This window comes from Rana temporaria, chromosome 4 (genome assembly GCF_905171775.1).
Source record: "Rana temporaria chromosome 4, aRanTem1.1, whole genome shotgun sequence".
NCBI classification, from domain to species: Eukaryota; Metazoa; Chordata; class Amphibia; order Anura; family Ranidae; genus Rana; species Rana temporaria.
Genome location: NC_053492.1, coordinates 36,884,231 through 36,907,548, shown reverse-complemented (window position 1 = coordinate 36,907,548; position 23,318 = coordinate 36,884,231). Strand labels below are relative to the sequence as shown.

The 23,318-nt window shown below is 44.1% G+C and overlaps 7 non-coding genes across 7 annotated transcripts; all 7 read right to left on the bottom strand.

The window, feature by feature from the left end:
* Positions 1 to 6,258: 6,258 nt before the first annotated feature.
* On the bottom strand, positions 6,259 to 6,330 carry TRNAQ-CUG. The gene has a single exon. It is a non-coding gene; the product is annotated as a tRNA-Gln (tRNA).
* A 2,774-nt stretch (positions 6,331 to 9,104) lies between these two features.
* On the bottom strand, positions 9,105 to 9,194 carry TRNAY-GUA. The gene is given in 2 exon segments: positions 9,105 to 9,140; positions 9,158 to 9,194. It is a non-coding gene; the product is annotated as a tRNA-Tyr (tRNA).
* A 949-nt stretch (positions 9,195 to 10,143) lies between these two features.
* TRNAG-UCC lies at positions 10,144 to 10,215 on the bottom strand. The gene has a single exon. It is a non-coding gene; the product is annotated as a tRNA-Gly (tRNA).
* A 4,102-nt stretch (positions 10,216 to 14,317) lies between these two features.
* TRNAQ-CUG lies at positions 14,318 to 14,389 on the bottom strand. Its single transcript has one exon. It is a non-coding gene; the product is annotated as a tRNA-Gln (tRNA).
* Positions 14,390 to 16,357: 1,968 nt separating this feature from the next.
* Positions 16,358 to 16,429, bottom strand: TRNAD-GUC. The gene has a single exon. It is a non-coding gene; the product is annotated as a tRNA-Asp (tRNA).
* Positions 16,430 to 18,103: 1,674 nt separating this feature from the next.
* On the bottom strand, positions 18,104 to 18,175 carry TRNAD-GUC. Its single transcript has one exon. It is a non-coding gene; the product is annotated as a tRNA-Asp (tRNA).
* Positions 18,176 to 19,744: 1,569 nt separating this feature from the next.
* TRNAD-GUC lies at positions 19,745 to 19,816 on the bottom strand. Its single transcript has one exon. It is a non-coding gene; the product is annotated as a tRNA-Asp (tRNA).
* Positions 19,817 to 23,318: the final 3,502 nt, after the last annotated feature.

Genomic DNA, 23,318 nt, shown 5'->3' with positions numbered 1-23,318 from the left:
CTATCTGGCCGTCAATGTGGAAATCCTTCCGGATGGTTACTTCCTGCAAGCGGCCCTGGGTGCGTTTCTTCAGTACCTTCCCAGTGTTGGGCGTTATCTGGCCATCTTTCTGGTCCTCCAAAACGACACGTAACCCATTAATGCGTTCAGCTATCATACTGGAGGTCTCCTGAAACCTCTCCTGTATGTTACAGTACTGTCGCTTCAGATCAGCCAGCTGTCGTTCTGCCAGTGATTTAACAGCAGCCTCTGCTTTCCTGTCTAAAGGTTCTAACTGCTTTTGACTGGGAGAGCGCCCTTCATGTTTGCTGGGGTGTGTCAGATGGAACTCTGTCTTTTCGGACAATTTTATACTGGCACAGTGGAAGTTTTCAGGGACATCCCGTTCCCACTCTATCAGTGCATAGGTGCAGTCGGTCCCAGGATCGGGTTTCACTGCGACCACGTAAGCCTTTCTGTCCGGGGACCACCTCTTTAATTTGTTTCTTTCCCCAGTCGCTCCCTGGAAGTTCAATGACCACGCTCACTTCTGAGCGTGTCCCTTCTGCTTCGCACCATTGGACTACTTTGATGGGGTCCATGATAGCGTGAAGGGGCGGGCTTGCTTGTAGAGTGACAGGAATCCCGGACGAGCCCCCACGTGTAGCACTGACCCCTGAAGGAGCTGCTGGTTTAATTTGGGCCTGCACTCTACTAATAAACCCCACTAACTTGGCTCAATCCCCTTGGCACAGCTGTGATGCAATGCAATACAATACAATGTAAGACAATACAAAATACCTGTATTATAACCCCAGGATCCACTGACTGCATTTGGAGTGAGAAAAACAGTACGCTACAACAACTGGATACTTAACCAGAGATATATTTTACTGTGAAATATGCAAATAAGTGATTACAGTAATTGTGCTGTCATCCCAACATAAGACGACAGCACAATTGATTTAAACATAAGCTATTTGAAAACAGTATACATAAACATTTTATACCTGGGAGCTCCCCCTACTTTATTAGCTATGCGTGAGATCTCACTTAAAGTACTTGGTCTTGGATCTTCTTTTCTTCGCTAGCTAAAGTGATTTGTAATCCACAGTTTTGATGAGTCAAATTGAAGTGAAAATGCTCCTGGTGTAACTGCAACAACTATTTTAAAATCGCTTGAAATGTCAAATTAAATAGGCCTCAAGCTTTCTCCGTTTCAGTTCCTCTGCTCCTCTGTGGAACTATAAATCTCAGTGAGGCCTGTATATGAGTCTAACTGTGTGTAAACTTAGCAAACTGTGGGTCGTGACCCGCTCACCCACTGGATCGGAGCTCCGGGTAGTAACTTTTGTTCAGGGTCCTGTGACTGCAACTTGCTTCTCCGTCAGCTCTGTTTAGCTCCGCTGGATGGATCCGGTTCTCTGATGCTCGGATGAGTGTCTCTCGGTCTCTGCAATCCGGCCACTGTCCTCTAGCTCTCCGAGCTCAGCCTTTCGCTCCCCAGCAGCTCGGCATCCACCTCCAGAATGCTTTTGTTTACACTCCTGTCTCCCCTAGTCTCCAAGGCAACCAAAATCCTCAACCCAAAACATCTCTCTGCATTACCAGTATTTGGGTCTCTCCTCGTCTCCAAGGCAACCAAAATACTAAACAAAACATCTCTCTGCATTACCAGTATTTGGTCACTAGATGGCTCCAAATACTTAAATATAGCAATGTCCATAGACGTTGTATTAAAGTATGCAAACACACATCAATATACAAGAATGTCAGCGCTACATAGCGTAAATAAGATACGCTACGCCCGCACAACGTAAAGCCGCCCTACGTGAATCTAGGCCTCTGTCTTCCTGTACCTTGGCTTATTACAGATACATCTGCCTTTGACCCGTACTCCCCATCACTGGACTCTAGACAGAAGTCTTGCAGGATATTGACAACATTTTGGTAGGATCTAGCATTCCTCAGAGTTATTCTATTGGTATAGCTTACATAACACTCATTGGCCATTGAATGAGTATGAAACTTGCATGATCCTCCAATAAGTCAGGACAGTTGAACACGTTCTTATACAATGCAAGATACTCACTGCAGAACAATATTGGATCATCTCCTCTCCTAAATGTAATTTGTTGTAAATCACTCATACCGCTATCACGACTGTCCACAATACGCTGAACTCTTTCCTCCGCACCTCTGCATCTGCTAAGTTATCATTAACCTGTGCAGATAACTGGCCTGCTAAATGTCCCGGTAACCATGCTTTTAGAAGAGAGCATGCATCCCCATTACTCAAATGGAACTTAAAGCGGGGTTCCAACCACAATTAGCATTTTTTTTTCAAGTATGTCCTTTCATCATGCGTTTTTATAATATAAATCTAGTCACTTACTATCTTACAATTCGCCGCCGCTCCGCATAGTTATTCAAAAACGATTTATAAAACTATGTCCACACCGTTGTCATTTTGCTTGTGGGCATTGTGAAGCCCACAAGCACTTACTTCCTGGAAGTCTTGGATGGGGAGTGATAATTGGGTAGCGCACTGCATCCTGGGAGATGATGACACACATTTCCCAGGAGCATTAGAGGGATATGATGTCAGAATCCTAGGTGATTCCAAAGGCAGATTTCGTGGGACTGCATAGCAACAGGTATTTCCGGATGAGTACATTTTTTTTATTTTTTTATTTTTTAGGTCTAATAAGCACAATAATGGAAAAAAAAATTGGGATGGAAACTCCACTTTAAGCACTAGACAGAGCCTCACATTTATTGGACATACTCACTGGTGATTCCAGGGTATTATATTCACCCAGAATCTGGCACAAAATAAGTCTCTCTTGGATTGTAATCAAACTGTTATTCTGATTCGAAGCTATAGGTGACTTTCTTTCATCACGGCCCTCCCCCTCATTGACTGCAGATATTGGCCAATTGACATGTTCCATTGTGCTCATTGAGCGATACATTGCTCTTTAGTAAGAAGCTGGGAGTCTGCATTTGTTCATTTTCTTTCTAAAGACATAACCAACTCTTCCATCTCTGACAACTTTATTCGCGATGACTCTTAGGCCCCATACACACGATAGAATCCATCCGGTGAAAAATCCCAGCGAATGGGTTTCAGCGGATAGATCCTATGGTGTGTACACTCCAGCGGATCTGTTTCCGCTGATATTTATCCCCTGGGATGGATTTCCAGCGGATAAATATTTGATGACATGCTATCAAATCTATCCGCTGGAATCCATCCCAACGGATGGATCCGCTGGTCTGTACAGACTCACCGGATCCATCCGTCCGAAGGGATCCCCCGCATGCGTCGTAATGATTCGACGCATGCGTGGAATTCCTTATATGACAGCGTCGCGCACGTCGCCGCGTCATAATCGCGGTGACGGCGCGACACGTCATCGCCAGAGGATTTCGGCACGGATTTCAATTCGATGGTGAGTACACTCCATCGGATGGAAATCCGCGGAAATCCTCGAGAGGATTTATCCGTGGAAACGGTCCGCTGGACCGTATCCGCGGATAAATCCTCCCGTGTGTATGGGGCCTAAAAGTTTGCTCTTCATGTCACAGGCAATGCTGCACCTCTGAAGCTGTTCTTGGAGCTCACTGTTTCTTTCTGACAAATTGCATGTAGTAGCCCGCAATTCATCCATCTCAATATTCCTTTGGCGCCAAGCGTACACATATATGCATCTCCCGCTCCCTTCCTCCACTCTTACCAGGCCTCCCGTCCCACCGGGAGACCCGATCCACGATGCGCCACTTCTGACGCCTGGAGACAGACTGGCACAAAGCTGGAAACAGCTTTGTTTCATTCTCTTGCATATAAACACGGAAGCGACATCACAACAAAAAAAATACAGTATTCAGAATCACAGTTTTTAGCGATCTGAATACTTTCAATTGAAATGAAATTCAATGAAATTCAAAGGAGGCTGCGGAGGTCTTTTAGACCTTCAATCCCTCCATAAATTGTGTTTACATTCCTTGTTACAGCAATAAAAGTGATCACATTTTTTTTTTTTGTAAAAACACAATGTAAAATAAAAATTAAAGAGCCCCTTTCCCCGGGAGCTTGCGCAACAAAGAAAATGCATACGAAAGTCACGCTTGCATATGTAAACGGTGTTCAAATCACACATGTGAGGTATCACCGCGATCGTCAGAGCGAGAGCAATAATTCTTCTCTGTAACTCTAACCTGGTAACCGTAAACATTTTTTAAAGCATCGCCTATGGAGATTTTTATGTACCGTATTTTGTCGCCATTCCACTAGTGTGCACAATTTCAAAGTGTGACATGTTTGGTATCTAATTACTCAGCGTAATATCATCTTTCACATTGTACAAACAAATTGGGCTAATTTTACATTTTTTTCCTCAAAAAAAAATTCCCCAAAAATTGCATTTGAAAGACCGCTGCACAAGTACTTTGTGACATAGGAGCTGAAGAACAGGGAGAGGTGTGTGTAAACACACCTTCCCCGTTCTTCACAGTGGCGCTGTTATTGATCATCTGTTCCCTGATATAGGGAAAGGCGATCAATGATCTCACACGTCCAGCCCCGCCCCCCTACAGTTAGGTCACACTTAACCCCTTCAGCGCCCCCTAGTGGTTAACTCCTAAACTGCAATTGTCATTTTCACAGTAAACAATGCATTTTTATAGCACTTTTTGCTGTGAAAATGACAATGGTCCCAAAAATGTGTCAAAATTGTCCGAAGTGTCCGCCATAATGTCGCAGTCACGAAAAAAATCGCTGATCACCGCCATTAGTAGTAAAAAAAAATTATTAATAAAAATGCAATAAAACTATCCCCTATTTTGTAAACGCTATAAATTTTGCGCAAACCAATCGATAAACGCTTATTGCGATTTTTTTTTTACCAAAAATAGGTCGAAGAATTCGTATCGGCCTAAACTAAGGAAAAAAAAGTTTTTGGTATATATTTTTGGGGGATATTTATTTTAGCAAAAAGTAAAAAATATTGAATTTTTTTCAAAATGGTCGCTCTATTTTTGTTTATAGCGCAAAAAATAAAAACCGCAGAGGTGATTAAATACCACCAAAAGAAAGCTCTATTTGTGGGAGAAAAAGGACACCAATTTTGTTTGGGAGCCATGCCGCACGACCGCGCAATTGTCAGTTAAAGCAACGCAGTACCGAAACGCAAAAAAGGGCCTGGTCCTTTACCTGCATATTGGTCCGGGTCTTAAGTGGTTAATTCTGAGCAACACTAAAATTTAATTTGCCCACCTCTCTTTGTTCTCTTTCTTTTGTAGCAGTTTACTCAACAATCTGCTATTATGTTACTGACACTGAGACAATAGTACATTACATTGGCTTCTAAGAGTAAGAGGTTCATCTGCACATGAATGATAACTGGCAGAGGCGTATTTTTTAATATATGTATACACAAGTTCCATTTCACAACCATACAATCCACACAATACACAACTCTATTAGTACTAACGTTCCAACACTGCACTGAGCAACAAACCAAACTAAAATGCCTTTAGCTCTTACAACTCACAAATAAACAAAAAAACAATTCTTCGAATATTGGTTGGATTTACTTACAATAGGGATATCAATAAACCCTCATCTAAAGAAGCTGAGGGTAAAGGTGATGGACTGGCCAAGCATGTCTCCAGACCTAAACCCCATTGAGCATCTGTGGGACATCCTCAAACAGAAGGTGGAGGAGCGCAAGGTCTCCAACATCCACCAGCTCTGTGATGTCATAATGGAGGAGGGGAAGAGGACTCCAGTGGCAACCTGTGAAGCTCTGGTGAACTCCATGCCCAAGAGGGTTAAGGCAGTGCTGGAAAATAAAGGTGGCCACACAAAATATTGACACTTTGGGCCCAATTTGGACATTTTCACTAGGGGTGTACTCACTCTTGTTACCAGCGGTTTAGACATTATTGGCTGTGTGTTGAGTTATTTTGAGGGGACAGCAAATGTACACTGTTATACAAGCTGTACACTCACTACTTTACATTGCAGCAAAGTGTCGTTTTTTCAGTGTTGTCACATGAAAAGATAGGATAAAATATTTTCAAAAATGTGAGGGGTGTACTCACTTTGTGTATATACCCCAAAAACATATTTAGGGTTTACTTACATATTATCCACTCGGCCACAGCAACCAAACAAGTTGGTGCATGTCTTACTTTGGATTTCACATTAGAATATCTTTAGTAATAAGCGCAAAGCTTTTAACGTAAGAATAACAAGAGAGTTGATGTAAAATAAGGTCCCACCGAGATTTGAACTCGGATCGCTGGATTCAGAGTCCAGAGTGCTAACCATTACACCATGGAACCCTTCACTTGTTAGCAGTCAGGGGGACTATGGGGACTTCTATGAGGTTGCGGAGGGACTGTATGCAAATAACGTAATTATATGGTGTATTACAGGTGTTTCTTAGTGTTCACAATATAACAGCAGATATTCAGAACAGAGCTAGTTTCATTTAGAAAAAATAAATGTTGACAACTATTTGGTGTTTATACAGGTTTAACTGTGGTGTAAACCGACCCCAATGATGGTCATTTCTGTTACAGAAAGAGGAATAATAAAGGACCTATTGGCACAATTAACAGGTAATAAAACTGTGTTAACACTATTGACAGACTGCAATAATGTAACTGTAATGGCGGCGATCAGTGGGACTGTGATATTGAGGTGAACAGTCTGACACTTTTCACACTTTGTGCGAACCAGTGACGCTAATACAGTGATCATTGCTAAAAATATGCACTGTACTAATGACATTGGCTGGGAAGGGGTTAAACACCCAGGGTGATCAAAGGGTTAACTGTGTGCCTAACCAGTGTTTGTGTGTTTACTGTGTGCTGTTTTTACTAATGGATGTGGTAGATTTTATTATTGCTTTTCAGGGAAACAAAATTAAACACATCCCCGCTGACAGAACAGAGAACTGCTTTGTTTACTTAACCACTTAACAACCGAGGATGACATCCTCGACATTGTGCGGTGATATCTGAATGATACCTGCAGCTACAGGCATCATTCAGATATCAGTCTTCAGCCACCGATTCTCTGCACGATAAGAATGATCAAAGCGGCAGTTCCACCACTTGATCGTTCTTATAGGCAGCGGGAGGGGACGTCCCCCCTCTCACCGCCATCCGGTGCTTCTCCGGGCTCTCCCGTGCCATCGGGGCCCAGAGAGCGAATCGGCCGGCGCTTGCTGGGAAGCATAGAGATGACTGGTGACCAGATGGTCACCAGTCATCTCTATGACCGTCGGAGGCCCGGGCGCGACGTTATGACGTCACGCCCGGTACCCGGAAGTAAACAAAGCCGCAATCGCGGCTGTCAGCATGAGATCGGTGAATTTTTTTTCACAATCTCATGCTTGTAAGCCTGGAGGAGAGATGTGGGGTCTTATTGACCCCACATCTCTCCATAAAGAGGACCTGTCACACTATTTCCTATTACAAGGGATGTTTACATTCCTTGTAAAAGAAATAAAAGTGATAAAAAAAAAAAGTGTAAAAAAAATAAAAAATGAACTAAAATAAAAATAAAATAAATCTAAATTTTTTTTTTAAAACGCCCCTGTCCTCAGTAGCTCGCGCGCAGAAGCGAACACGCATGCAAGTCCCGCCCATATATGTAAACGCCGTTCGAACCCCACCTGTGAGGTATCGTCGCGTGTGTTCGATCGTGTGCAACAATTCTAGCTCTAGACCTCCTCTGTAACTCAAAAATAGTAACCTGTAAAAAAAAAATTAAGCGTTGCCTATAGAGAATTTTAAGTACCGAAGTTTGGCGCCATTCCATGTGTGCGCAATTTTAAAGCGTGACATGTTAGGTATCTATTTACTCGGCGTAACATCATCTTTCACATTATTAAAAAAAAAGGCCAAACTTCACTGTTTTGTTATTTTTTTTAATTCATGAAACCGTTTTTTTCCCCCCCAAAAAAAGGCGTTTGAAAAATGATTGCGCAAATTCCGTGTGAGAAAAAAAGTTGAAATGACTGCCATTTTATTCCCTAGGGTGTCTGCTAAAAAATATATATATAATGTTTGGGGGTTCTGATTCATTTTCTAGCAAAAAAAGTGTGATTTTTACATGAAGGAGAGAAGTGCCAAAATAGGCCCAGTGGTCAAGTGGATAAACAGAGCTCTGCTCTGTGTCTCTCCTCGCCTATCAGCGGGTGCTGGTGGACACTCATTGGCTGGCACACAATGACGTCTACAGGAAGCAGAACATGTAATTGTGACGAAACGCATAAGGCAGAGCTTCCGACATGCAATTTCCAGCCATGTGACTTTCAGTAATTGGAACGCATGCTGGCTCCTGGTTATGGCGGAGTGGCAGTGTAAGTTCCCTTTACAATTGCAGGCTATATTGGTGCCGATCGGCACTTTTTATGTAAGAGGCCAATCACTTGTTTTATTGGTTTAGTCCCTAATTATGAAATAAACTTACTGCTGATACTATGAGTATCATTTTCTCTTTGTGCTGCCTTTGCTATATGTGAGTAATCAATTGAAAGAGAAGTGTTCCACCAGCCTAAGTTGGGTGTTCTTGGCTGAGAAATGATTATCAAGAGCTTATTGACCCCTTTAAACAAAGTGTCACTGGTGGTCTGGTGGGTGTTTAGCATCTTCATGGCTCACTGGGTGTCACTATATGGTGTGGAGTGAATCCACAAACTGAAAGTGGCTTATGGACTTTTAGGTGGCGTGGATATTTTATGGACTTATTGGTGTGGTGTCACTACATTGCTTATATTTGTTGCATTGGTAATTGAATGTTTACAGGGGTTGTAAAGTCTCAGTGTTTTTTTACCTTAAAGTGGTTGTAAACCATGTACCTTTTACCTATGGGTAAGCCTATATTAAAGCGGATTAAAATCTTTATTATCAGCATCCTCTATATTCCATTTTTTCATGTAGTGTCATACACTAGTTGGGTGGCAGAATAATACTATTTCTTTCACTAGTTTTTTGCTTGATATTTATTTATTCAGGTAATCATGGTTTACCAATATTATGTATCAAAATGCAACAAGTGAACATGGAGAAAATCATACTGGTTTCCAGTTGGGATAATGAAAATGTCCTTCGAGCCGGAATTGAACCAGCGACCTAAGGATTCCTGTGTGATTTTCCTCTACAGTCCTCCGCTCTACCAACTGAGCTATCGAAGGAGCTGAATGGTTGCTAGATGTCACTGCTTACACAGTTAAAGCGGAGGTCCACCCTAAAAAGAAAAATATTTTTTGAGAAAAAAGGCTCCAAAAAATGTGAATAAAATACTTTTATACTTATCAGAAATGGCTGTTACTAGGCAGATCGTCCTAATCTGCCACTTCCTATTCCACGGCAGTCTTCATTCTTCTCCTTGGTTTGTCTTCTGGGACATTTGGGCGCTCTATCTTCAGGGACCTGTGTGTGTCCCAGAAGACAGCCGACCATTCACAAAACGACGCGTAACTTGCGCAAGGCTCCACTGCCTGTTTCCCTTACTTCGAATGGCGGTGCCGGGACCCGATCCTATCAATGAATCGGCCTCGGGCGGCCGACATCGCGGGCACCCTGGACAGGTAAGTGTGCTTTTCTTAAAAGTCAGCAGCTACAGTGTTTGTAGCTGCTGACTTTTAAAAAAAAAATTACAGCTGGACCTCCATCTTTAAGTTATTATAAATATCTATGTATTAAACGACACTGTTGCAAAATATTGATAACTTTTAGGCCCCTTTGACACATTGATGTATGTTTTGCTCAGCAGGGATTGATCTGTTGATCCCTGCTGAGCTGGCAGATGACAGGTCCATCTTTGCTCACTGTGCAGGGACGGACCTGTCAGTGCCCCACTCTCCTCTATGGGGGATTGGATGAAAACGAATCCGCTTGTCCATTTTCATGCGATCCGACGGATGGAAAACATGGCTTCAATCTGTCTGGATTTAGCGGATTGGAACAGATCGGATGTCAGTGGACATGTCAGCACTGACATCCGTCGCTCCATAGAGGTACATGGAGTGTCCATTCAGGTTTTACAGGCGGACCTGAACAGTCCGAAAGAGCCCATAGAGATTTAACTGTTTGAAAATGTACTATAAAATGTTATCAGTAAAGAAAGAAAAAAAAATACTTTGCGTTGGCCGGGAATCGAACCCGGGTCAACTGCTTGGAAGGCAGCTATGCTCACCACTATACCACCAACGCTACATGTCTTAAAGGCACACACACACACTTTTTTTTATCCTAAGTTGTTCATAATTTTCAAGATACGTATCCACCTTGCCAGAAGTATGTAAGTGAGATCAAGCACGTCTTATGCTGTAATGAACAGAAAAAAGTTGCGCTAATTTAGCCTGTTGGCGCTATGTGCTAAAACCACACCAAAAAGTTGAACAAATTAATATAGTGACTGTGAGTAAATAAACTAAACAGTATTAAGAATCAAAATATAGTGCATTGAGTACATATAAAAAATTCATAAACAGTGAATATGTAAAGAATCAGTGTACAATCACGACTGAACCGTGATCCAATAAAAAGTCCACCAAATAGGAAAGAAAGTTGATAAAAAATGGCCTCCCCAGTGTGAATGGTCACCAAAACATCCAAGGGAAACAAGTCATGAGAAAGGCACTTCCACAAAGATCACACACCGCCTCTTACCGAAATTAAATGATCTCTAAATTATAGGAGATCAAATACAGTGTGCACAATAGTATCCTCGGAACGTGTTTCCAGCCCAGGACGATCGGGGTAATGGATGGTCTCACTCAGTATGCCAACACAAATTGTATATGGAAAGGAAGAAGGGACTTACATAGTGTAAAATCCTCAGGCTTAATCGATAATAAAAGGAGTTGCACTTACATCAAATCAGCAGATATAAAGCATCCAGTAAAAATAAGCCGGCCGGCTCTCAAAACAAACAGCCCGTATCTTCCGGGTCAGATCACAAAGCGCGGTGACGTCAGAGCGTCGCCTCGCTACGTTTTGTCTTGCAGCATGATCTGGATAACATATGTAACCCAGCTCCTAGTCCACTGTGTTCTGTTACTCTAAATACCCTCTCCACACCTTCCAAGACCTTCTACCTGCCAGTGCTCTCATCACCTCTTTCTATGTATACAGTACTGATTGAGCTCACAGTGGGACTGTCATGTTTCACATGTTTTGTGATATGTCTTTAAATGTTATGTAGCGCTTGGTTACTTCAAAGTACTGGTGCTATTTAAATTTAGAGGGAGATCAGAGTGTTAATTGAACTCTAATCTAGTTAATGTGTTCAAACTTGGGTCTCTGTCTCAGCTTGACTGTGCTGTGGGCTTATTGGGGTGCTCTTCCCACCCAAGGACAGTAGGTGGCAGCAGTGGAGTCAAGGCTTGGGTGCTCTTCCCCAGCAGCCAATCAGGAGGGTTGGGCCTCGCTGTGCATGCTGGGGGAGGGTATTTATGGGGCAGATGCCATTAGTTCTGGGTCTTCTTCTCGGAATGTGGCATCCACCTTTAGGGTGTCTGCACCACCGCACCCCGACGTTATGGCCTCCTGGGGGGGGGCATGCCACGCGGTGTTCCTGTTTCCGGGACCATGTTGGTCCGGAACAATTGAGCTGTGGCAGGGAGCCCAGTGGTTGACTGGGTTCCCATTCCTGAAGATCGCAAGCGGTATAGCTGTTCGGTGGGGAGTCCATCTGAGGAGAGCCAATGAGAGGCTGGCGATCCAATAGGGTCTCGACAAACCACAGGGGATCGAGGTATCTGGACACTGGGAGGCTGGTCACCTGTCATTCGGTACTTGAAAGTAAATTGAAGGTGATCCAGGCGTAATTCTATCAAGGAGGTTTATTTCCGTAACCACAATCAGGAGGGCCTGTGGCAGAGGTTTCTCTCTGAATCCATTCCCCGAGTGTCTTCCTCGTATCGCGGCTCTGGCACTGTGACTGACTGGAGCTGTGATGACATCACTCCCGCGCATGTGCGCTGGTGCCGCCACTAATGGCATGATCGCCATTAATAACGTCACGCTCAGTGCGCCTGCGCGCCATTGTCTAAGGCGCATTTCTTTTGCAAATATCTCCTAAACTGTGTAGGTTTAGGAGATATTTTTTGCACCTACAGGTAGATCTGAGTGGTCTGTAAGGGTTTACAACCACTTTAAATTGCCAGACCATTATACCAACTGGAAAGAGGGTCAGAAGATGAGTATCATATAAGATCCCAGGGACCGGGCCCAGAAGGGTGGGGAGGGTGTTGTGAGTAAGTACACCATTTCATTTTTTGAGAGATCAATAGATTAATCTTTCAAACCTTTTCCTCTATTTTACATTTAGGCATAGTGCAGTGGTCCGTTAACACTCTCCAAATGCAAGCTGCATGCATTTCTAAAATTAGAGTCGTATTTTCCTAACTATTCCACCAGAAGCTGTCAGACATTCAGAGTTATAAATTGCACGCTAAATTTGGAACCTTCACAGCCATGGCTTCTGTTATTACAGACAGGATGTCCGTGTAACAAATTTTGCAAGAGGTTCACAAAAAAGACGGTGAGGCGTGATCCCAAACATACTAAAAAATATTTTCCACTCAACCACAGCAACCTACATGTCTTACTTTTTGTTTTTCTTTGGATTCCACATCAGAAAACCGTTGTCTTCAGTAATATGCACAAAGCTTTCAATGGAAAAATAAAAACAAGAGAGTGTTGTTGTTAAATTGAATAAACTACTTAACCACCAGGGGTCCGCGCTAATGCCAAATGACGGCCACATCGTGGACCCCAATTGCCGGGAGGCCGTCAATAGACTTCTTCCCCTTCGCGCTGTGATCACCCGAGTCACTGAGGCGATTCAGTTCGCATGTGTTACGCTATATAATTTCTCACTCACTCACTGAGACACGGGTGATCACAGATCCCGGCCCCTTACCACGTAATCAGCTGTCAGCCAATGACAGCTGATTACGTGATATAAACAAAGATCGGTAATCGTTTTCTTCTCCTCACGCTGACAGTGTGAGGAGAAAAAAAAGGCGATCACCCGCTCATGTGCAAGGGACATCTGTCCCGAAGAGGAAGGAGACACATCTGCCTCATCTGTGCCAATCTGTACCCCCTGCCGGTGCCACTGCCAGTGTCCACAATGCCACCTATCAATGGCCACAAGTGCCACCTATCAGTGCCTCATCAGTGCCACCTAGCAGTGCTGCCTATCAGTGTAACCTGCCAGTGCCGATCAGTGCCCATCACTGCCACCCATCAGTGCCCATCACTGCCACCTATCAGTGCCCATCACTGCCACCTATCAGTGCCACCTATTAGTGCCACTTCTCAGTGCCCACCAGTGCCACCTATCAATGCCCTTCAGTGCCACCTCTCAGTGTCACCTCTCAGTGCCCACCAGTGCCGCTTATCAGTGCCCACCAGTGATGCCTATCAGTGTCCACCAGTGCCGCCTTATCGGTGCTCATTAGTGCAGCCCATCGATGAACATCAGTACAGCCCATCAGTGCAGCCTCATTAGAGACAAATTACCTGTTTGCAAAATTTTATAACAAAATATAAAAAAATAATGATTTTGTTAAAAAATTCTGTCTTTTTAATTTTTTAACAAAAATTTTAAACCGCAGAGGGTACATTTGGGTACAGTGTTGTATGACCGCGCAATTGTCATTCAAAATGCATCAGCACTGAAAGCTGAAAATTGGTCTGGGCAGGAGGGGGGTTTAAGTGCCAAGTAAGCAAGTGGTTAATCTCTCAAGAGTGTGCCTGCTTGGGTTGGTGGAGGAACTGGTGCCCAGGGTGGCTGAGAGGACCTTGTTGGGTCTCTTACTATTCTATGCCAGGAAATCCATCGTTCTATGCTGGAAGCGATATGCTCCCCGTCTATTGATTTATGGAAAACGCTTGTAAATATTGTGATACCCTTATACAAAGACACCTATATACATAGAGGTTGCCCAAAAAAGTATGACAGAGTGTGGTTGGCTGAAACCTCTACAGCTGCGGCTGACTAAGTTGCTCCTCGGACACTTGACGTCCTCCCTTGCAGATCCAAGTAATTAGCTCTTCATAGTATAAGGTTTCCTGAGCGATCTTCGTGTTGGTTCAACCCTGAAGTATAGGCCCTACTGGCTATTTGATGTTGGTTGCTTATTGTACATCTAACATGTCTGACATTCCTATGTGATTTACTACTTCTTAGGGACCCCTGCGTGGACCCTCTCTGTGGTACTAAAGCCAGGTTTTGGCTGTGCTGTGTTGTTTGTTTAATTACAAAAAAATAAAAAGATTTATAAAAAATTAAATAAAAATAAGGTCCCACCGAGATTTGAACTCGGATCGCTGGATTCAGAGTCCAGAGTGCTAACCATTACACCATGGAACCTCTTGCTCTTATGTGCTTAGGGCAGTGGTTCTCAACCTGGGGGTCGGGACCCCCTTGGGGGTCAAATGATGATTTGCCAGGGGTCACCAAATGCTGGGCTGTTCCTGAAGCCCGCACTGCTCTCCCAGCCTCCTTGCGGCTCCTCAGCAGGGCTGTCTCTGGAGCCGGTGACCACCCAGCTGGGCTGTTCCTGGAGCACACGGCCGCCCACTCAGCCTCTTCGCAGCCGCCCATTCAGTTCACGGCATAGCTGGGGGGCGGAGACTAGAGTAGAGGTCCGCTGACTGGCGAGGATTGTGAGGTGGGAGGGGCTGGAGGAGACCCTATCTCCTGATTTCAGCATAGGTGTCACTGCTATGAGACACCACAAAGTCAGAGATACAATGAGTAACACTACCTGTGATTATAGTTGCCATTAAAAGTCCCCACTACAGTTCTCAGATCAGCAGATGACCTTAATCAAGAGCACCCAAGTTGGCTGATCAGAACTCCCCTCAGCATTGCCACTCATCCCATTCCCCCTCCACCAAGGAGTAAGAGAAGGAATTAAAATAGAGAATACATGGAAGGAAGAGGAAAAGAGAGGGCGGAAGAAAGAAAAAGGGAGAGAAAAAAAAAAGAGAAAAAACAAGAAAGACGGCTAGAGAGAAGGATGGGGGAATAAAACAAGAAATTAGGATAGCAAGAGATAAAAGGGAAAAAGAGGAGAACAAAGAGAAAGAGTGGTACATCCTAAAATGTACCATAAGGGGTTTTAGTACGGTACAAGAGGAGGGGACTCAGGGAGCGCTAAATTTCCGTGGGTTAGGGGCGCAAATTACTTGTCTTGCCGTGGGTGCTGACAACCCACACTACGAAAATAATTTTACTGTTAGGGGTCCCCACAACTTGGGAAATTTTATCCAGGGGTCACGGCACTAATAGGTTGAGAACCACTGCCCTAGAGAATAAAGTGGTAGCAGTTTCAATTTTTCATTTCGCACAATATCTGCACAGCTATTTATCAAATACATATTTTTAGGAAATATACACTAAAATGAATCTTAGCTCATACCAACAATATATTACACCATTCTTTTGTAATTTAGGAGATATTTACACTACCAATAGGTAAGCCATATTTTATTACCTATAGGTAAAAATTTAAAGGTGGAAGTTTACTTTCCTGACGGCTCCATGTCAGCACAGCTGGGTATAGCCTTCTAAAATGAATCTTAGCTCAAACCAACCATTTTTTTTGTAAAATGTTTAAGCTTAGCTTACATCGAGTAAATACATACCAAACATGTCAAGCCCAGTGCTGGATTACCAAATAAGCAGGGTAGGCATTGGCCCAAGGCAGTTTAAAGGGCCCACGACAAAGGATCAAAATAATATTGATTGTTGAAAGAAAATGACAATGAAGCTTTCTTAGAGCGGTTGTCAACCTTTGACCTTTTTTTTTTCTTTCTATGCATGCGCCAGTTTTGTCACTGCCTGCATGTACAGTAAATATCTCCTAAATGGTGCATGTTTAGGAGATATGTACAATAACTATAGGTAAAAATTCAAAGATGGAAGATTATTTACCATCCCAACCTTCCTCTATATACCACCCCAACCTACCTCTATATACCACCCCAACCTGCCATTATATATCAGCCCAACCTGCTCCTCTACCACCCCAACCTCCCTCTACCTTCCCTATACCACCCCAACCTGCTCCTATATCACCCTAACCTGCCCTATACCATCCTAACCTGATTCTATACCACCCTAAGCTTCCATATACCAACCTAACCTTCCACATGCCATCCTAACCTGTCCTATACCACCCCAACCTGCCCTATAGCACCCCAACCAGCAACTATATTGCCTTATAATTTTAGCCACAGACCCTTGACGTTTCTGCTTTATACGACTTGGAATTTCTAATCCCTTTTCCAGGTGTGTAACTCAAGAAGGCAGCCTGTGCAAAAAAAAAATAGCCTCCCCGTCGGGGAATTGAACCCCGGTCTCCCGCGTGACAGGCGGGGATACTGACCACTATACTAACGAGGATCACATAAACAGTTTTGTGTGCTCCTGCTCCGTCTCTTTAAGAAAACAGTGTTATATTTCAAGAAATTACAGTTGATTTTCAAAAAAATATCATCTATTTTCTGAAAGCAGAGACCCTAGAGAATAAAGTGGAGCAGTTTCAATTTTTTATTTCGCACAATATCCGCACAGCTATTTATCAAACACATATTTTTAGGAAATATACACTAAAATGAATCTTAGCTCATACCAACAATATATTACACAATTTTTTTGTAATTTAGGAGATATTTACACTACCAATAGGTAAGCCATATTTTATTACCTATAGGTAAAAATTTAAAGGTGTAAGTTTACTTTCCTGACGGCTCCATGTCAGCACAGCTGGGTATAGGCTCCGACCCCCAAACCCCCCCCCCCACCCACTGCCCCCAAATAGGGCATCCCGACGAGCTGGAAGGAGAGGAAGGCTTGAGGGAAAGGATCTGTTTGGTGGACGAGAAATAAACTGTCTTGTACCCTGATGAAACCATTTCGCAGACCCACTGGTCAGAAATCAGGGAGGTCCACCGAGCCGCAAACTCATGCAGACGTCCCCCCACCCGAGAGTTGGGCGGGGCAAACCTTCATGCTGTCACAGATTTGTTCGCAGGCTTGTTTGGCTTGCGAACCCAGGGACGTTTTTGTTCCCCAGCAGGCCCTTTGTCGGTCTGAGGATGCCTGTGGGACCTGACAGACGAAAATACCGCTTTTGCGTGGGAAAAGAGGGTCCCGGCCTTTAGCGTGGCTCTTTTCCTTTTCTGGACTGGGGGAGGAGCATGCTCTTACCCCCGTGGCATCCTTTATGATGTCGTCCAAGGAGGCACCAAATAGCCTCCCGCCCTGGAAAGGCAAATCTGCCAGAGCCTTCTAAAATGAATCTTAGCTCAAACCAACCATTTTTTTTGGTAAAATGTTTAAGCTTGGCTTACATCGAGTGAATACATACCAAACATGTCAAGCCCAGTGCTGGATTACCAAATAAGCAGGGTAGAAATTGGCCCAAGGCAGTTTAAAGGGCCCACGACAAAGGATCAAAATAATATTGATTGTTGAAAGAAAATGACAATGAAGCTTTCTTAGGGCGGTTGTCAACCTTTGACCTTTTTTTTTCCTTTCTATGCATGCGCCAGTTTTGTCACTGCCTGCATGTACAGTAAATATCTCCTAAATGGTGCATGTTTAGGAGATATGTACAATAACTATAGGTAAAAATTCAAAGATGGAAGATTATTTACCATCCCAACCTGCCTCTATATACCACCCCAACCTACCTCTATATACCACCCCAACCTGCCATTATATATCAGCCCAACCTGCTCCTCTACCACCCCAACCTCCCTCTACCTTCCCTATACCACCCCAACCTGCTCCTATATCACCCTAACCTGCCCTATACCATCCTAACCTGATTCTATACCACCCTAAGCTTCCATATACCAACCTAACCTTCCACATGCCATCCTAACCTGTCCTATACCACCCCAACCTGCCCTATACCACCCTAACCTGTCCTATAGCACCCCAACCAGCAACTATATTGCCTTATAATTTTAGCCACAGACCCTTGACATTTCTGCTTTCTACGACTTTGAATTTCTAATCCCTTTTCCAAGTCTGTAACTCAAGAAGGCAGCCTGTGGAAAAAAAATTAGCCTCCCCGTCGGGGAATTGAACCCCGGTCTCCCGCGTGACAGGCGGGGATACTGACCACTATACTAACGAGGAACACATAAACAGTTTTGTGTGCTCCTCCCACTCCATCTCGTTAAGAGAACAGTGTTATATTTCAAGAAATTACAGTTAATTTTCAAAAAAATATCATCTATTTTCTGAAAGCAGAGACCCTAGAGAATAAAGTGGTAGCAGTTTCAATTTTTTATTTCGCACAATATCTGCACAGCTATTTATCAAACACATATTTTTAGGAAATATACACTAAAATGAATCTTAGCTCATACCAACAATATATTACACAGTTTTTTTGTAATTTAGGAGATATTTACACTACCAATAGGTAAGCCATATTTTATTACCTATAGGTAAAAATTTAAAGGTGTAAGTTTACTTTCCTGACGGCTCCATGTCAGCACAGCTGGGTACAGGCTCCGACCCCCCCACCCCCCCACCCACTGCCCCCAAATAGGGCATCCCGACGAGCTGGAAGGAGAGGAAGGCTTGAGGGAAAGAATCTGTTTGGTGGATGAGAAATAAACTGTCTGATGAAAACATTTCGCAGACCCACTGGTCAGAAATCAGGGAGGTCCACCGAGCCGCAAACTCATGCAGACGTCCCCCCACCCGAGAGTTGGGCGGGGCAAAGGGCAAACTGTCCCCCAGCAGGCCCTTTGTCGGTCTGAGGATGCCTACCTGTGGGACCTGACAGACGAAAATACCGCTTTTGCGTGGGAAAAGAGGGTCCCGGCCTGTAGCGTGGCTCTTTTCCTTTTCTGGACTGGGGGAGGAGCATACTCTTACCCCTGTGGTATTCTTTATGATGTCGTCCAAGGAGGCACCAAATAGCCTCCCGCCCTGGAAAGGCAAATCTGCCAGAGCCTTCTAAAATGAATCTTAGCTCAAACCAACCATTTTTTTTGTAAAACGTTTAAGCTTGGCTTACATCGAGTAAATACATACCAAACATGTCAAGCCCAGTGCTGGATTACCAAATAAGCAGGGTAGGCATTGGCCCAAGGCAGTTTAAAGGGCCCACGACAAAGGATCAAAATAATATTGATTGTTGAAAGAAAATGACAATGAAGCTTTCTTAGAGCGGTTGTAAACCTTTGACCTTTTTTTTCCTTTCTATGCATGCGCCAGTTTTGTCACTGCCTGCATGTACAGTAAATATCTCCTAAATGGTGCATGTTTAGGAGATATGTACAATAACTATAGGTAAAAATTCAAAGATGGAAGATTATTTACCATCCCAACCTGCCTCTATATACCACCCCAACCTACCTCTATATACCATTCCAACCTGCCCCCACCCCAACCTGCCCCTACACCAGCCCAACCTGCCTCTACCTTCCCTATACCACCCCAACCTGCTCCTATATCACCCTAACCTGATTCTATACCACCCTAAGCTTCCATATACCAACCTAACCTTCCACATGCCATCCTAACCTGTCCTATACCACCCCAACCTGCCCTATAGCACCCCAACCAGCAACTATATTGCCTTATAATTTTAGCCACAGACCCTTGACGTTTCTGCTTTCTACGACTTTGAATTGCTAATCCTTTTTCCAGGTCTGTAACTCAAGAAGGCAGCCTGTGCAAAAAAAAAATAGCCTCCCCGTCGGGGAATTGAAGCCCGGTCTCCCGCGTGACAGGCGGGGATACTGACCACTATACTAACGAGGACCACATAAAAAGTTTTGTGTGCTCCTGCTCCGTCTCTTTAAGAGAACAGTGTTATATTTCCTTGTCAAAGTATCTTTATTGAGTTGATAAAGAATTGTACAAGCATAGTGAAGAGAACAAGTTACAAGGAGAAGAAACTCTTTAACAAACAAACATAGTCATTGTACATTGCAAAAGTCACTTATTTCAGTCATCCTAACAATGTATACAGTAGCAATAGTGACTGAATAACTGGCTACCTAGGTTCACTTTGCATTACTTCTTTTAGCCATTGTACGCTAAACTGGGCCTAGGGCCATGTCCCAATGTACAGTCTTTTGGTGCAATCGTTGGGAGTTTCAACGATATTCAACATTGTAATAGTAGTTGGAAAAGAGGGGACGGAAGAAAGAAAAAGGGAGAGAAACAAAAAAGAGAAAAAACAAGAAAGACGGCTAGAGAGAAGGATGGGGAAAAAAAAACAAGAAATTAGGATATGTAAAAAAAGCAGTGCAGCGCTACTAACAAAATGATGAAAGTCCAAAAAACAAATAATTAATCAAAATCAAGAGAGGATAAGGGTGACTTCTGGAACCTCAATAAGGTGATCGGATGAAGACTCCTTATAAAACAGTCAAGTATCCTTAGATGGAAGTACAAACCGCTCACCTTAGCAGATGGACCTGTGGGTGAGCAGCAGGTCAAATGCGCTGTCCCTCTAATAAGGGGGTATTATAAGATGATAACGGTGCCTCCTCGGTCGATCCTTTTCTCCAAACCGACTTTCAGTGGCGGATGGTCATCTGGTATATTCTCATGTAGTTGAATGGCATGAAAAAGTATAAAGTAGACACATAGTGATCTCTGTATAGTAACCAAAATGCAATAAATTTATTTAAAATAAAAGTACTCACAAAAGAGGCACTATATCCTAGTGCATAGAATATGAGCATATATCGATAAAATACCAAGTAGGTGGCTGTCCTGACATCAAAAATGGAAGCCCCCCGCACGCGTATCGTCCCAAGGTACAGGACTTCGTCAGCAGTCCTGTACCTTGGGACGATACGCGTGCGGGGGGCTTCCATTTTTGTTTTTTGGACTTTCATCATTTTGTTAGTAGCGCTGCACTGCTTTTTTTACATACTCTGACCAAGGACTTATTGACCCTCAGTGTTCAGCAGCTTTGTTATTGTTTTGTCCTTTGCGCAGTCTGCTCTCTCTATTCAAAAGAAATTAGGATAGAGAGAGATAAAAGGGAAAAAGAGGAGAACAAAGAGAAAGAGTGGTACATCCTAAAATGTACCATAAGCAGGGATGGACTGACCATTGGGATCACAGGGAGTTTCCCGGTGGGCCGATGGCTCAGTGGGCCGGCTTCAGTGATAGCAGACCGCCGCCCCCCTCCGCTCCTCTGTCACTCCCTTCCCGCAGCGCTCACCTTCTGTCCCTCCCCGCAGCGCTCAACTGGGGGAGCAGAGAAGCAGGAGGAGGAGCAGGGGGGACAACAGAGGAGTATGGGGGAGGGGACAGACAGCTGACTCAACAGCTATGGCCTGGGTGAGTTTCTCACTTCTGCCTAATCTTGTCCCATAAGGGGTGGGCACCGAACTGATTCTTTGTCCCGTGTGAAATAATGTCTAGCTTCCCCACTGGTACTGCCTATAAGAGTACCAGTACCAGCCATTCTACTCTAATAAAGTAGAATGGCTAGTGAAGGAGGAGAGGGGGCTTGGGTGGCCGAAGGGGGGGGGGGGGGGGGCAGGAGTTGTCTGGCCGCCATGGGAGAGACCTGTCAAAGTGGGCCAGTCTGGATGAAGTCCAGGGCCAAATTTTTGTCCCAGTCCAGCCCTGACCATAAGGGGTTTTAATACGGTACGAGTGGAGGGGACTCCGGGAGCGCTAAATTTCCGTGGGTTAGGGGCGCAAATTTCTTGTCTTACCGTGGGTGCTAACAACCCACGCTATGAAAATAATTTTACTGTTAGGGGTCCCCACAACTTGGGAAATTTTATCCAGGGGTCACGGCACTAATAGGTTGAGAACCACTGGCTTAGGGGGACTATGGAAACTTCTATAAGATTATGAACAGGGTCTAGATCAGTGGTTCTCAGCCTTGCTAGTGCCTTGATCCCTTGATAAAATTACCTAAGTTGTGGGGACCCCTAACAGTAAAAATATTTTCGTAGCGTGGGTTGTCAGCACCCAAGGCAAGACAAGAAATTTGCACCCCTAATGGACATTTAGCGCTCCCCGAGTCCCTTCCACTCATACAGTAATGAAACCCCTTATGGTAAATTGTAGGATGTACCGCTCTTTCTCTTTGTTTTCCTTTCTTTCTCTATCCTAATTTTTAGTTTTTCCCCCCATCCCTCTCTCTAGCCCTTATTCTTGTTCTTTCTCTTATTCTTTCTTTCCTTTTTTCTTTGTTCCTCCCCCTCTTTTCCTCTCCCTTCAATGTATCCTCTATTGTATTCCTTCTCTTACTCCTTGGTGGGGAGTGGGGGGAATGGGATGAGTGGCAAAGCTGGCGGGGAGTTGGGATTCGTGGCAATGCTGTGGGGAGTTCTGATCAGCCAACTTAGGTGCTCTTGATCAAAGTCATCTGCTGATCTGAGAACCGTAGTGGGGACTTTTAATGGCAACTATAATCACAGGTAGTGTTACTCACTGTGTCTCCGGCTTCTCTGAGTCTCTGGCTTTGTGGTGTCTCATAGCAGTGACACCTATGTCGAAATCAGGAGATAGGGTCTCCTCCAGCCCCTCCCACTTCAGATTCCTCACCAGTGAGCTAACCTCTAGTCTCTGTCCCCCGGTCATGCCGTGAACTGAATGGGCGGCTGCAAAGAGGCTGAGTGGGCGCCTGGCTGCAGGAACACCCCAGCTGGGCAGCCACAGGCTCCAGGTTCAGCTCTGCTGGGCAGCTGCAAAAAGTCTGGGAGACAGCCCAGGATTTGGTGACCCCTGGCAAATCATCATTCGACCCCTAGGTTGAGAACCACTGGTCTAGATCAATTAAATAAATATACAGTGTTTTACAGATGTCTCTTAGCAGTCAAAATTGTTATAGCAGATATTCAGAACAGTGTGTGTTTCCTTTTAAAAAAAACAAATGGTAGCAGCTATTTGGTGTGTAGACAAGGTTAACTGTGGAGTAAACCGAGCCCAGTGATTGTCACTTCTGTTACAGAAAGAGGAAGAATAAAGGACCTACTGGCAGAATCAACAGGTAATAAATGTGCTGTTACACCCTTTGTATGAGAATATAATGTAATGCATAGTCATGGTTATGTTCATATTGCCAGTGGCGACTCATCCATATGGGGCACAGGGGCGCTGCCCCCCTAATCAATGCGCCCACCCCTAATCTAGTACATGGATAGAAAACTAAGAATTTGTGGGATGTGAATGTACTGGTGTTTTTTATCTTTATCTTCCCCGCCCCACTGAGGAAGTCCGTGATAACGTAACGCGTATGGGGAGGAGCCTGTTTGGACGTCGCTCGCTGCCATCCTTTGGAAAC